The sequence below is a fragment of the Scyliorhinus canicula genome, chromosome 1, assembly GCF_902713615.1.
Source record: "Scyliorhinus canicula chromosome 1, sScyCan1.1, whole genome shotgun sequence".
In the NCBI taxonomy this organism is placed as follows: domain Eukaryota; kingdom Metazoa; phylum Chordata; class Chondrichthyes; order Carcharhiniformes; family Scyliorhinidae; genus Scyliorhinus; species Scyliorhinus canicula.
Window position 1 is genome coordinate 237584383 of NC_052146.1, and position 12979 is coordinate 237597361.

General features: G+C 47.2%; 1 protein-coding gene across 2 annotated transcripts in view; it reads left to right on the top strand.

Moving 5' to 3' along the window:
* The window catches only part of LOC119972662 (ribosomal protein S6 kinase alpha-5-like), a 163350-nt gene that overhangs the window by 79218 nt on the left and 71153 nt on the right, over window positions 1-12979 (top strand). The gene's annotated exons all lie outside the window — the stretch shown is intronic.

The following is a 12979-nucleotide window of genomic DNA, read 5'->3' on the forward strand; positions in this document are numbered from 1 at the left end:
CTGGGACATTGGCGCTGTGAACCAACAGTGCAAACCACTGTGCTGCCATGCCGCCGCCCCATATGGCATGCTGGGGACAGTTCCAGTCCCCAGGGTCAGAATGTGTGCAGGAAGTGTCTCCAGTTGCAGCTCGTGGAAGCTCGAGTTTCAGAGCTGGAGCGGCGGCTGGAGACACTGTGGAGCATCCACGAGTCGGAGAGCATCGTGGATAACACGTATAGAGAGGTGGTCACACCACAGGCTCAGACTCCGTAGGCAGGAAGGGAATGGGTGACCACCAGACAGAGCAAGAGAGTGAGGCAGGTAGTGCAGGAATTTCCTGTGGCCATTCCCCTGCAGAACAGATATACCGCTTTGGATACTGTTGAGGGGAATGGCCTCTCAGGGGAAAACAGCAACAGCCAAACTCGTGGCACCACAGTTGGTTCTGCTGCAGAGGGGCGAGGTAATAAGTGTGACAGTGCAATAGTTATAGGTGATTCAATTGTAAGGGGAATAGGCAGGCGTTTCTGTGGCCGCAAATGAGACTCCAGGATGGTGTGTTGCTTCCCTGGTGCTAGGGTCAAGGAGATTCTGAGCGGGTACAGGACATTCTGGAGGGGGAGGGTGAACAGCCAGTGGTAGTGGTACATAGAACATAGAACATTACAGCGCAGTACAGGTCCTTCGGCCCTTGATGTTGCGCCGACCTGTGAAACCACTCTAAAGCCCATCTACACTATTCCCATCTACACTATTTGTTTATCCAATGACCATTTAAATGCCCTTAATGTCGGCGAGTCCACTACTGTTGCAGGCAGGGCATTCCACACCCTTACTACTCTCTGAGTAAAGAACCTACCTCTGACATCTGTCCTATATCTATCTCCCCTCAATTTAAAACTTATGTCCCCTCGTGCTAGTCATCACCATCTGAGGAAAAAGGCTCTCTCTGTCCACCTTATCTAATCCTCTGATCATTTTGTATGCCTCAATTAAGTCACCGCTTAACCTACTTCTCTCTAACGAAAAAAGCCTCAAGTCCCTCAACCTTTCCTCACAAGATCTTCCCTCCATACCCGGCAACATCCTGGTAAATCTCCTCTGCACCCTTTCCAATGCTTCCACATCCTTCCTATAATGCGGCAACCAGAACTGCACGCAATACTCCAAATGCGGCAGCACCAGAGTTTTGTACAGCTGCAACATGACCTCATGGCTCTGAAACTCAATCCCTCTACCAATAAAAGCTAACACACCGTACGCCTTCTTAATAACCCTATCAACCTGGGTGGCAACTTTCAGGGATCTATGTACGCGGACACCAAGATCTCTCTTCTCATCCACACTACCAAGAATCTTACCATTAGCCCAGTACTCTGTCTTCCTATTACTCCTTCCAAAATGAATCACCTCACACTTTTCTGCATTAAACTCCATTTGCCATCTCTCAGCCCAGCTCTGCAGCTTATCTATGTCCCTCTGTAACCTGCAACATCCTTCCGTACTGTCCACAACTCCACCGACTTTAGTGTCATCTGCAAATTTACTCACCCATCCTTCTGCGCCTGCTCCAGGTCATTTATAAAAATGACAAAGAGCAGTGGCCCCAAAACAGATCCTTGTGGTACATCACTAGTAACTGGACACCAGTCTGAACATTTCCCATCAACCACCGCCTCTGTCTTCTTACAGCGAGCCAATTTCTGATCCAAACTGCTGAATCACCCTAAATCCCCAGCCTCCGTATTTTCTGCAATAGCCTACCGTGGGGAACCTTATCAAACGCTTCTCTGAAATCCATATACACCACATCAACTGCTTTACCCTCATCCACCTGTTTGGTCACCTTCTCAAAGAACTCAATAAGGTTTGTGAGGCACGACCTACCCTTCACAAAACCGTGTTGACTATCCCTAATCAAATTATTCATTTCTAGATGATTATAAATCCTATCTCTTATAAACCTTTCCAAGACTTTGCCCACAACAGAAGTAAGGCTCACTGGTCTATAGTTACCGGGGTTGTCTCTACTCCCCTTCTTGAACAAGGGGACAACATTTGCTATCCTCCAGTGTCCTGGCACTATTTCTGTAGACAATGACAACATAAAGATCAAAGCCAAAGGCTCAGCAATATCCTCCCTAGCTTCCCAGAGAATCCTAGGATAAATCCCATCCGGCCCTGGGGACTTATCTATTTTTGCCCTTTCCAGAATTGCTAACACCTCCTCCTTATGAACCTCAAGCCCTTCTAGTCTAGTAGCCTGTAACTCAGTATTCTCCTCGACAACATTGTCTTTTTCCTGTGTGAATACTGATGAAAAATATTGATTTAGCACCTCTCCTATCTCCTCAGACTCCACGCACAACTTCCCACCACTGTCCTTGACTGGCCCTACTCTTACCCTAGTCATTCTTTTATTCCTGACATACCTAGAGAAAGCTTTAGCATTATCCTTGATCCTACCTGCCAAAGGCTTCTCATGTCCCCTCCTGGCTTTTCTTATCTCTCTCTTTAGGTCCTTCCTAGCTAACTTGTAACTCTTGAGCGCCCTAACTGAACCTTCACGTCACATCTTTACATAAGCCTCCTTCTTCCTCTTGACAAGTGATTCAACTACTTTAGTAAACCACGGTTCCCTCGCTCGACAACTTCCTCCCTGCCTGACAGGTACATACTTATCAAGGACACGCAGTAGCTGTTCCTTGAACGAGCTCCACATTTCAATTATGCCCATCCCCTGCAGTTACCTTCCCCAACCTATGCATCCTAAGTCTTGCCTCATCGCATCACAATTGCCTTTCCCGAGCTATAACTCTTCCCCTGTGGTATATACCTATCCCTTTCCATCGCTAAAGTAAACGTAACTGAATTGTGGTCACTATGACCAAAGTGCTCACCTACCTCCAAATCTAGCACCTGTCCTGGTTCATTATCCAGTACCAAATCCAATGTGGCCTAGCCTCATGTTGGCCTATCAACATACTGTGTCAGGAAACCCTCCTGCACACATTGGACAAAAACAGCCCCATCTAAAGTACTCGATCTATAGCGTTTCCAGTCAATATTTGGAAAGTTAAAGTCCCCCATAACAACTACCCTGTTACTTTCGCTCTTATCCAGAATCATCTTTGCAATCCTTTCCTCTACATCTCTGGGACTTTTCGGAGGCCTATAGAAAACTCCCAACAGGGTGACCTCTCCTTTCCTGTTTCTAACCTCAGCCCATACTACCTCAGTAGACGTGTCCTCATCAAACGTCCTTTCTGCCACAGTAATACTGTCCTTGACTAACAATGCCACCCCTCCCCCTCTTTTACCACCTTCCCTGAGCTTACTGAAATATCTAAACCCCGGAACCTGCAACAACCATTCCTGTCCCTGCTCCAGCCATGTCTTCGAAATGGCCACAACATCGAAGTACCAGGTACCAACCCATGCTGCAACTTCACCCACCTTATTCCGGATGCTCCTGCCGTTGAAGTAGACACACTTTAAACCACCTTCCTGCTTGCCGGTACACTCCTGCAACCTTGAAACCTTACTCATGACCTCACTACTCTCAACCTCCTGTATACTGGAGCTACAATTCAGGTTCCCAACCCCATGCTGAATTAGTTTAAACCTTCCCGAAGAGCATTAGCAAATATCCCCCCCAGGATATTGGTACCCCTCTGGTCCAGGTGTAGACCATCCCGTTTGTAGAGGTCCCACCTACCCCAGAATGAGCCCCAATTATCCAGGTATCTGAAACCCTCTCTCCTGCACCATCCCTGTACCCACGTGTTCAACTGCTCTCTCTCCCTATTCCTCATCTCGCTAGCACGTGGCACAGGTAACAACCCAGAGATAATAACTCTGTTTGTTCTAGCTCCCCGAATTCCTGCCTTGCATCCCTATCACTTTTCCTACCTATGTCGTTGGTACCTATGTGGACCATGACTTGGGGCTGCTCCCCCTCCCCCTTAAGGATCCCGAAAACACGATCCGAGACATCACGGACCCTGGCACCTGGGAGGCAACACACCAACCGGGAGTCTCTCTCGTTCCCACAGAATCCCCTATCTATCCCCCTAATTATGGAGTCTCCAATGACTAATGCTCTACTCCTCTTCCCCCCTTCCCTTCTGAGCAACAGGGACAGACTCTGTGCCAGAGACCTGTACTCCATGGCTTACCCCTGGTAAGTCGTCCCACCCACCAGTATCCAAAGCGGTATATTTGTTACTGAGGGGAACGACCACAGGGGATCTCTATATTGACTATTTCCTCCCAGCCCCTCTCACCGTCACCCATCTATCTTCATTCTTCGGAGTAACTACATCCCTGAAGCTTCTATCTATGACCACCTCTGCCTTCCGAATGATCCGAAGTTCATCCAACTTCAACTCCAGTTCCCTGACACGGTTTCTGAGGAGCTGGAGATGGGTGCACTTCCCACAGGTGAAATCAGCAGGGACACTGACGGCATCCCTCACCTCAAACATTCTGCAGGAGGAACATTGCACTGCCTTCCCTGCCATCCCCTCTAGATAAAACAAGAAAAAGAAAGGAAGAGCTTACCTGATATTCACTCAACCCCTTAGGTTAAAGGAGGTGGAAGGGTGGGGGACACTACAAGTGTAGTGTCTCGGGTTTAGCAACCGCTCAACTTACATGCAGGTACTACACACCTTCCCAGAAATCCCCAAGGCCGACTTCCGGTTTCCTGCTGCTCTGAAACAAAAAAAACAACTTCGAAAATAAAAGTTAGTTAAAAAACAAAGGCCGCTTCTCCTGTAAGGTAGGTTTTTAAAGCGGGAAACTTACCTTCCCGACAGCACCCTTTACTGCTCTCGCTGCTACTGCTGAACAACATCAGTACAAACGACATAGGTTAAAAAAAAGGGATGGGGTCCTAAAAGCAGAATACAGGGAGCTAGGAAGGAAGTTAAGAAATCGGATCTCGAAGGTAGTGCTCTCAGGATTACTACCGGTGCCACATGCTTGACAGAGTCGAAATGACAGGATATATAGGATGAATATGTGGCTGAAGGGATGGTGTCAGGGGGAGGGTTTCAGATTCCTGGGGCATTGGGACCGGTTCTGGGGGAGGTGGGACATGTACAAACTGGACGGGTTACACCTGGGCAGGACTGGAACTGATGTCCTCAGGGGGGCTATTTGCTAGAGCGGTTGGGGAGTGTTTAAACTAATTTGGCAGGGGGCTGGGAACCGATGCCGGAAGTCGGAAGGATGTGAAACAGAGACAGAAACAAAAGGCAGAAAGGGGGAAAGTGTAAGGCAGAGAAGCCATAGTCAAAAATCAAAAAGGGCGACTGTACAAGGTACAGTGACTGAGGGGAGCTCACTGAATAGGTCCAGTAATACTAAAAGGAATAAAACGGGAAGTAAAAACATAAATTGAAAGTGGCGCAGCAGGTTGTTACATGAAGATATGGGTTCGACGACAAGGAAAATTAGGAAAAGTTAAGAGGAAAAATAACTTAGGAGAGGTTACTGATCACGGTGTTAAGATTCAAAACAGATGTATAAAAACCAACATAAGTGTACTTTGCCTGAATGCTCGTAGTATTCGGAATAAGGTAAATGAGTTGATGGCGCAAATCATCGTAAATGATTATGATTTAGTGGCCATTACTGAAACATGGTTAAAGAATGGTCACAACTGGGAGTTAAATATCCAAGGGTAGAGTGGATGGTAAGGAAGGTGGTGTAGCTCTGTTATTTAAGCATGACATCTGGGCAATAGTAAGGGATGACATCGGTGCTATGGAGGATAAGGTTGAATCCATTTGGGTGGAAATCAGGAATAGTAAGGCGAAAAAGTCACTCATGGGAGTAGTCTATAGGCCACCAAATAGTAACATTATGGTGGGGCAGGCAATAAACAAAGAAATAATGGATGCATGAAGAAATGGTACAGCAGTTATCGTGGGGGATTTTAATCTACATGTCGATTGGTTTAACCAGGTCAGTTAAGGCAGCCTTGAGGAGGAGTTTATAGAATGTATCCGCGATAGTTTCCTAGAACAATATGTAATGGAACCTACGAGGGGACAACGGTCCTAGATCTGGTCCTGTGTAATGAGACGGGATTGATTAATGATGTCATAGTCGGGGATCCTCTCGGAAGGAGCGATCACAATATGCTGGAATTTAAAATACAGATGGAGGGTGAGAAGGTAAAATCAAACACTAGTGCTTTGTGCTTAAACAAAGAGGATTACAATGGGATGAGAGAAGAGATAGCTATGGTAGACTGGGAGCAAAGACTTTATGGTGAAACAGTTGAGGAACAATGGAGAACCTTCTAAGCAAATTTTCACCGTGCTCAGCAAAGGTTTCTACCAACAAAAAGGAAGGACGGTAGAAAGAGGGAAAAACGATCATGGATATCTAAGGAAATAAGGGAGAGTATCAAATTGAAGGAAAAAGCATACAAAGTGGCAAAGATTAGTGGGAGACTATAGGACTGGGAAATCTTTAGGGTGCAACAGAAAGCTCCAAAAAAAACTATAAAGAAGAGAAAGATTATGAGAGTAAACTTGCTCAGAAGATAAAAACAGATAGTAAAAGTTTCTACAAATATATAAAACAAAAAAGAGTGGCTAAGGTAAATATTGGTCCTTTAGAGGATGAGAAGGGAGATTTAATAATGGGAGATGAGGAAATGTCTGAGGAACTGAACAGGTTTTTTGGGTCGGTCTTCGCAGTGGAAGACACAAATAACATGCCAGTGACTGATGGAAATGAGGCAATGACAGGTGAGGACCTTGAGATGATTATTATCACTGAGGAGGTAGTGATGTGCAAGCTAATGGGGCTAAAGGTAGACAAGTCTCCTGGCCCTGATGAAATGCATCCGAGTGCTAAAAGAGATGGCTTGGGAAATTGCAAATGCACTAGTGATAATTTACCAAAATTCACTAGACTCTGGGGTGGTCCCGGTGGATTGGAAATTAGCAAACGTGACACCACATTTAAAAAAGGAGGTAGGCAGAAAGCAGGTAATTATAGGCAGTTAGCTTAACGTCGGTAGTAGGAAAGATGCTGGAATCTATCATCAAGGAAGAAATAGCAAAGCATCTGGATGGAAATTGTCCCATTGGGCAGACGCAGCGTGGGTTCATAAAGGGCAGGTCGTGCCTAACTAATTTAGTGACATTTTTTGAGGACATTACCAGTGCAGTAGATAATGGAGAGCCAATAGATGTGGTATATCTGGATATCCAGAAAGCCTTTGGCAAGGTGCCACACAAAAGCTTGCTGCGTAAGATAAGGATGCATGGCATTAAGGGTAAAGTAATGGCATGGATAGAGGATTGATTAATTAATAGAAAGCAAGAGTGGGGATTAATGGGTATTTCTCTGGTTGGCAATCAGTAGCTAGTGGTGTCCCTCCGGGATCAGTGTTGGGTCCACAATTGTTCACAATTTACATAGATGATTTGCAGTTGGGTACCAAAGGTAATGGGCACGATTCTCCCAAAGGGAGACAAAGCCCCGACACCGGAGTGAAAACTGGAGTAATTCACTCCAACGTCGGAGCCCGCTCCCATCCCCCTATTCTCCCGCCCCCGGGGGGCTAGGAGCGGGGTCGCGTCTTTTATGCGTGCTGGGCCTTGGTGCCGCGTAAAAAGCAGCGCCGCTTAAATGACGCGCCCGGCGTCGTGTAAATGACGTCACCCGTGCATGCGCGGTTGCCGTCCTCCCCGAGGCCGCCCCGCAAGAAGATGGCAGATGGATCTTGCGGGGCTGCGGAGGAAAGGAGGCCCGATCGCGGGCCAGACTCCATCGGAGGAACCCCTTCCTTACCCCTCCCCACAGGCCGCCGCCCCCCCCCCCCCCAGCATTCCCGCACAGTTCCCGCTGGCAGCGACCAGGTGTGGACGGCGCCGGCGGGAACCTGTCATGTCGTAGCGGACGCTCGGCCCATCCGGGCCGGAGGATCGCCTCAAACGGCGAGCGGCGATTCTCCGAGCGGCCAGGCGCGATCCGCGCGGCGCTGGTTTGAGGAGGGGGAGAATCGCGTGCGGGTGTTGGGCCGGCGTGGCACATCTTGCGTGGCGCCCCGGCAATTCTCCCACCCGGCGTGGGGAGGGGGAGAATACCGCCCAATGTGTCCAAGTTTGCAGACGACACTAAGATGTGTGGTAAAGCAAAAAGTGCAGAGGATACCGGAAGTCTGCAGAGGGATTTGGATAGGTTAAGTGAATGGGCCAGGGTCTGGCAGATGGAATACAATGTTGACAAATGTGAGGTTATCCATTTTGGTAGGAATAACAGCAAAACGGATTCTTATTTAAATGATAAAATATTAAAACATGCTGTTGTGCAGAGAGACCTGCGTGTGCGATGCATGAGTCGCAGAAAGTTGGTTTACAGGTGCAACAGGTGATTAAGAAGGCAAATGGAATTTTGTCCTTCATTGCTAGAGGGATGGAGTTTAAGACTAGGGAGGTTATGCTGCAATTGTATAAGGTGTTGGTGAGGCCATACCTGGAGTATTGTGTTCAGTTTTGGTCTCCTTAGTTGAGAAAGGACGTACTGGCGCTGGAGGGTGTGCAGAGGAGATTCACTAGGTTAATCCCAGAGCTGAAGGGGTTGGATTACGAGTGGAGGTTGAGTAGACTGGGACTGTGCTCGTTGGAATTTAGAAGGATGCGGGGGAATCTTATAGATAAAATTATGAAGGGAATAGATAGGATAGATGCGGGCAGGTTGTTTCCACTGGCGGGTGAAAGCAGAACTTGGGGGCATAGCCTCAAAATAAGGGGAAGTAGATTTAGGACTGAGTTTAGGAGGAACTTCTTCATCCAAAGGGTTGTGAATCTATGGAATTCCTTGCCCAGTGAAGCAGTTGAGGCTCCTTCATTAAATGTTTTTAAGATAAAGATAGATGGTTTTTTTAAAGAATAAAGGGATTAAGGGTTATGGTGTTCGGGCCGGAAAGTGGAGCTGAGTCCACAAAAGATCAGCCATGATCTCATTGAATGGAGGAGCAGGCTCGAGGGGCCAGATGGCCTACTCCTGCTCCTAGTTCTTATAAGAAAATCAGTGAAATAAAAAAGTGAGAATTATACCCATGAAGTGTGATCTATTTTCAGCATATGTTCATGAAACACTGAGAAACTTTACCCTCAAAATTGGGTGTGTTGGGTCAGGTTGGATACCCAGTGGTTGAAGGAAGCCAAACAAGACTGGATACTGGAGGCAACTGCCCTTGTACAATACCTGCTTCACAACCCACCACAATTCTATTCCAAACCCACAACTCTATCAATCTTGCCTATCTTCTTCTGTATAAGACTTATGATTATACTCTTCTGATATCTCCACACAAGTCTTCGGATTTCTCCTGCTCTACTCCCCGAATGCAGCCTGGTGAGAGCTGACAGTTTTCCCCCCCAGTCTGCAGCCTGGAAATAAAGATCTGAATTTTTCCACAAAGGAAGATGGTACAATGCTAGGACAGAAAGCCAGGGCTAGCCCTGTGTAAGCCAGTGTCCGGACCCAGAGGCAGCATTTTACCAGTGCCAGCTAATTACAAGGCTGTGATCGGGATAGCTGTCCAATTCAGGAAGGAAGACCAGGTAAACTTATTGTAATGAGCCAGGCAAACCCCTTTGCGACCACAAGGAAGAGGATGCACCTTCAAAAGTGGCATCATATCTCCAGGGTCAACCATGCCTTTGGGGGGAGCCTTTCCCTGAGTCATGGACTGGCATAAAAGAGGACACCTATTCCACCCCCCCATCCCCAAAACCTACCGAGTGTCCTCCACTGATCTGGTTGAACAGTGAGTTTGATGCCTGAGAGCAAACCTTTCCTTGTATATAAATAGCTATGACATTAAGAAATGTGGTGATCTGGAATGGCCTGGATTTTAGGCCCGATAAAATTGGACACTAAATTAAGAATTGGACATTTTAAATCAAACTGCAGTCTACTCCAGGCAAGCAGATGAGAATTCAAACTTGACCAAAATCCAAAACACTAAAGACAGGACATGTCTGGGCCTGCCTTGTCAATCATCCATCAGGAGATAATCGGCTCTATCCATATGCATCGATCTGTTATGGTTGCCCAGACGAGGCCAGACTTTCTGCCGCCCAGAGTTCCCGCCGTTCCCTTGTATGGTAACCGGCTACGTGCAAACACAACTGGAGATGGGCACATAGGGGTGGGTCCCAGGTGTCTTGTCAAGCAGTCATCATCAAGTCCATTGGGTGTTGGGACACCCTCTTGAGACTCCAATTGGCCGAGGGCCAGAGAAGATTCTGGAAAGTTGCAAAGGGAGGGGGGTAAAGGTAGACCCCCAAGACACACCACAGCGAAGACTCGCCATGGAGGTGACCTTGACAATTTGGAAAACCGACGAGAGACAGAAGGAAGCAGCCAGCGAGATCCTCCTTCCCAACGACGACCCTGAGGAACGAGAGACTCAGAATCGGACCTGCGGCTCAACTGAGTCCTTCTGCACAGGTAGTATCACGAATCGTGGGACTATTAATGAATGTTATTGCGATAATTTATGGATTAATATTATTGTGTTAAATAAACTTGGTTGAACTTTAGATTTGTGTTGTCGTTTGTTTACCTCGTCCATAAAGATATCTGGGTAAAACTAAACTTTTGATTAATACACTGGTCGAAGTATCCGAGATTTTATAGATACAACAGCAATATTAACTATATGGAGAAATTACTTACAAAATGGGAGTGGAGAAGGACAGGTTAAAAGCATAATTACTTTCTTCAGACATATATGCCCTATCCACAAAAGAGCAGCTGTGTACACTAGACACAGTGCAAACACACCCTTGGAAAACAAGTTGTTTGGCCAACTGCCATTATTTTTTTTTAAATCACCCAACATGCATTCAGTGTCATCATTTTCTTTCACAAGGCTAACAGATTTTAGTATTGTCATAGTCAAGCCGGATCCTAACCTCGCTGATATCAACACAGAGAGAGTTTCTACAGAGATCGTTGCCAATGTTTGGGAGCATAACTGGCTGATTTTTCCTTGACCAACCTAATGGCACAAAGGCCAATTGTATTGTTTCCAACTGAGACCAGTTATCAGTTTAACCAGCTAATAAAATGTCTGCATAACATAGTGGTTTCAACAAGGATTTGCAGAATAAAATAAAAGTCTGCAAAAAAATTCCTGTTAATGCACATATTAACTGAGAGAATGACCTCTTCCTCTGGAACAGTTCAGTGGGCACCAGGTGGGCACTCCCGTACTTTACCTAATTAGGCATTATTCACCTGCGATTGTTAACAGGCCATTTGACCTCAAGGAGACATAATAGCAAAACCGTAGCCAGAATTTTACTTTGCCAAATCTGGTGTGGGGCCGACCTAAACTCACGTGAAATTATGCGAGAAAACATTGGCCGCACATCCCAACATCATTGCACTGCCGTACCATATTGTGATTGATGGGCTTGCATGGAAGCCTGAAATATGTCCACCAACAATTAAACAGGAAATTAAGCACATTAAAAAGGCAATTGTTTTGAATTTTATTTGACCCATGAGATTTAACAGCCAGTGCTCGGGCCACACGGGTAGGCGGCAATCATGTTTTGATTTTAAACTCAATCTAGGATGCGATACTTGCCCAGAAGCTTGAGTAGGTATAAGTTGAGGTAACAGTTAGGTGAAGGTGCTTTTCTGACAGTTAATTGCATTTCTGTGCTTTCTGGAGGACTCTTTAGCCTACAAGCTTTCTTGGAGGCTTTTCGCCCCTTGGGCACAAGTGGATAGCATTGTGGAGAGCACTGTGTCTTTACAGCGCCAGGGTCCCAGGTTCGATTCCCTGCTGGGTCACTGTCTGTGCGGAGTCTACACGTTCTCTCCGTGTTTGAGTGGGTTTCCTCCGGGTGCTCCGGTTTCCTCCCACAGTCCAAAGACATGCAGGTTAGGTGGATTGGTCATGATAAATTGCCCGTAATGACCAAAAAGATTGGGAGGCGTTATTGGGTTACGGGGATAGGGTGGAAGTGAGGGCTTAAGTGGGTTGGTGCAGACTCGATGGGCGAATGGCCTCCTTCTGCACTGTATGTTCTATGTTCTGGGCACCATTTTGTGCCATCTGTGTTCCAGCAAATGGGGATTGTTTACTCTGCTGGAGGGAGACCCTCCTCTGAGGGGGGAAAGGCCCAGAAGGGAGACTCGGACTGGTGTCCACAAGCAGCATCCTGCAGAATGACCTGTGGAAAGCGAGGTGCAAGCACCTGAGGTGCAGGACCAGCAAGAGTGCAAGGTGGAAGAGTCTAAAGAAGACGCTGTTATCCTGCAGCGAGAGTCTACAGGAAGTGCTCCAGCTACCTGGACATGCAGGAGGTAAAGTGCTGACAGAGGCACCACCTCTCACCTCTTTTGGGAGACTGTGACAGATTTGCCACATGATTGGCCCAGAGATCACCTCGACTTTGCCGGTGACCGCCTGATGTGCCAGTGGCTCTTAAGTTGACTTTGGCCCTGAATTTTCTCGCCCCTGATTCCTTCAAGGGTTAGCAGGAGAACTATGCAGTGTTTCCCAATCTGTTGCCCAAGCTCCGTCAAACAGATACACTGTTCAGATGATATAAACCTCAAGGGCAAGATTCTCCTGAGACATGTGTTGACGCCGGGGCAGGATTCGTGGACTTTCATGACAGCAAAAATGGCGTCGCACCTGGCCAGATTCAGCGAAGGAGGGACCAGCACTGGCGCCACGTGGAACACAATTGATTCCAATTAGAAACGGTGCAATTGACACTCAGGAGGCTGACAAGTTGCAGCTGCATATACACACTACATTTCCCACCCACACCATCCCAGCCAACAACATGGCAGCAAGGAGAGCGGTGCCACGATTCACTGATGCAAAGCTAGAGACCCTTTTGGACTTAGTGGAAACGAGGCAGGCCACCCTGTACCCAAGCCCAGAAAGAAGGCTGCCGCTGTTCGCCATACCTGGGCGCAGGTGGCAGAGGTG